Source organism: Eupeodes corollae, chromosome 1 (genome assembly GCF_945859685.1).
Source record: "Eupeodes corollae chromosome 1, idEupCoro1.1, whole genome shotgun sequence".
Lineage (NCBI taxonomy): Eukaryota > Metazoa > Arthropoda > Insecta > Diptera > Syrphidae > Eupeodes > Eupeodes corollae.
The window spans coordinates 193,202,915-193,206,086 of record NC_079147.1 but is presented as its reverse complement, the minus strand read 5'-3'; positions in this window follow the sequence as shown (position 1 = coordinate 193,206,086).

Below are 3,172 nucleotides of genomic sequence, written 5' to 3'. Positions count from 1 at the left end.
TAAAACAGAATTGATTGGGATACTGCCTCGAAAACTTTATATTTACTGCTGTTCGCAATGTTTTTGTTGTTGAAACATTATTTCCATGCCACGTTAATCGCGGTTTTAGCCATAAGAAGTTGAGGTGTTTTTCCATACTTAAGTTTTTGTCCTCAGTATTTGTATTCTTTCACTCTTTCTATGTTCTCATTGTTGAAGTACCATTGTTCACTTGAGCTTAACCTTTCTCCACCTTTCTTGATAACCATCACTTTCGACTTGTTAAGGTTCACTACTAAGCTCCATCGTTTACAATATTCCGAAAGTCGATTTATCATAAGTTATAAGGCTTGCTGTGAGTTTGCCAGCAAGACTATAAAATATGCGAAGCGTAAGGTTTTAATGACCTCTCCAGCATATCTAAAACCTCGTGGTAATGCGTCAGGGATGTCATTTATAAAAGTGCGAATAATTTAGGACTGAGGGCACAGCCCTGTCTGAAATTATTCAGATACCTGCTTTCCATTCCATACCGCTGTTCTAAACAGCTCTTCCAAACTTAAACGACACCCCGGATCCAAACAACTTGAACATCAATGCGTTTCAATCAACTGAGTCAAATGCAGCTTTAAGATCCACAAAAAAAGTGTATAGATTCTTATTTTTTTTCCAAAAAAGACTCATTGCTCCTTAGAACGAATTATGATCGATGGTGGAGTAACCCGACCTGAATCCGGCTTAAGACTCACAAAATAGATTATTCCAGTCTATCCACGTGTTCAGCCGCTTTAATAGAATCCCAGTAACCGATTTCAATGAATTTGTAAAAAAGGGACTGGAATGCAACCCCCACACACTTAATGCAAATTTTAATTTTTACGAAAAAACTGACTGTTGGATTTTTCTAAAAAATGTATTAAATGGTAAAAATAATATTCTGTAAGAATTAGTTTGAAGCCAATATATTATTCGAGTCAAAAATCAGTGTTTACCAACTTTTACTTACTTACTTAGGTCCTCAGACCTGTTAATTCCGTTGGAAACCCCTTAAGGGACATAGGGCCTCTACTACGTTCACGCGCCATCGTGTACGATTTCCGGAGATGTGTTTCAGCTCCCTCTAACTCTTGCTTAGTGACGCTGATTCCGCCTCGACTGTTCTGCGCCATGTGCTTCTCGGTCGTCCAGTTCTGCTTCCTTATTGTGCGAGCGGATCCCGCTGCATTTACCAACTTTTAGTCATGGTTTTTTTTCAATTTTTATTTTTGTGAAAAAAACCTAACGTAGGTAACCCCTGTTTTTACTAAAAAAATTTTACCAGGTGTCAAAAACGTTGTTAATCATTTTATACAATTATTTTGAAGGTAAAATCTTTATTCGTTCGTAAAATATTTGAAGTAACAGATATTTATTTTAGTTTTCTTGATTAATTAAAAAAACATTAATTGTCTTTTTTTTTTGTCAAAATTAAACAAGTTTAGTATCTCGTCACATTATATAATATAAAATTTAATGAAGTCACTAGCGTTATTGGTTTTTGAGACATTTTGGATTCACCAAAATTTTCACTTTTTTAAATTGCGTTAGTAAAAAAACAACCTTTCAATTTTTTCGAAAGCCATTTCTGCACCTTTATGTCCTGTAATATTTTTAAAGAAATCTATTTAAAGTCGATATTTCTATTGGTTTTTGAGATATGAACAAGTTACTATGTGTACATCTCACTAACAATCTTTGAAAGTGGTTATTAAAAAACATTTTCTCTCCGTACTTTTCAAATCAGAGGCCTGTTTCTTTTTGTGTTAAAAAAGGGTTCATTTTTTAAAAGCTTAAAAGTTATTTTTATGGTTGCGTCTTACAAAATATCCAAAATTTGAGAGTTGATCGCGGTTGCATAAATGTTTAGTCTGCTGTCTCAAATCATCGTGGACGAATACAGCGTTTAACAACATGTGTCAAATATTAAGTCTTTTTTTGTGAAAATAGATGTTCTGTGTCGACACATTTTTCAAAGATTCCCCATTTTCTTTTGAGAGGTCTATTCGCAGTGTAGTCGTTTCTCCGTTTCCAACATTTGAAATCCGGCTCGAGGGACCAAAATGTTAGGTGTTAAAACTAATTAAAAAACCTTCCAATGAACACTTAAAAATTCCAAAATCACTATCAAAACTCCGAAATAAAAATATTTAGATTCTAGAAACCTTGAAACGTCAAGAAATGTCAACATTTTCAATTCGACAAATGAGATTGATTTCAATAACTTTCTATGGGAAGTTAAAAATATGCATTGATTACAATTTTTTTCCAATCAAAACGAACTCCAAATTGTTCTTCTAAACAAAACTTACCTTTAACCGTTCTAAACTACATTTTCATATCCTGCTGATTACTTAAAATTTCTGAACGATAGACAAAAAAAAAAAACCCTTACGCCTCCGCCGACCCTGAACTCCAATTTAATACCATTTACCCAACTTACAGTGATGGGGATGAATTATAGATACTCATATCTGCCACATGACAAACTACAAATAAATACAACAACAATAAAATAAACTTAAAAACCAAAGGGGCAAACTCTAGGATAGATGTTATAATATTGCTGACAACAACACATTGCTTGATGATTTTCTCATTCAACAAACAAAATGAAACAAAAAAATAAAAAATTTAATAAAATAAAATGTGAAGTTATCCTGCGCAAGCTTTCGCACAATTGCTCCTCCATTTATAAAAAACCCGCTCTTTTGTAATAAAAGACTACGACCGACGACGACGTACTCACATTTCCCAATTTAATTTTCATTCTACACAGACTCAGATACACACCAACAAACACACAGTAAACAGGAGAAATAATATCATCAGCAACTAAAATCTTCCCCAGAATCAGCAGCAGTAGCTTCAGCTTCAGCTTTTAGCATCCTGCTACCTATAACCAAATTGAGATGAAGCTGGATACCACCAACCTATAACACCAACCTCAGAGGAAAAAACTACTCGTGTTAAACTTCAGTTCTTAAAAAGAGATCTAATTTTTCCCACATTCGCAAAGTGTATAACAAGTCGCAAGTCGCAACAACCAACAACGACGACGACGAACGAACGAACGGCTACAACGACGACGACGATGATGATGGTCCATGGCCAAAAAAGCTGTCAAGACTACAAAATTTTTGCTCAATAAGTTGCA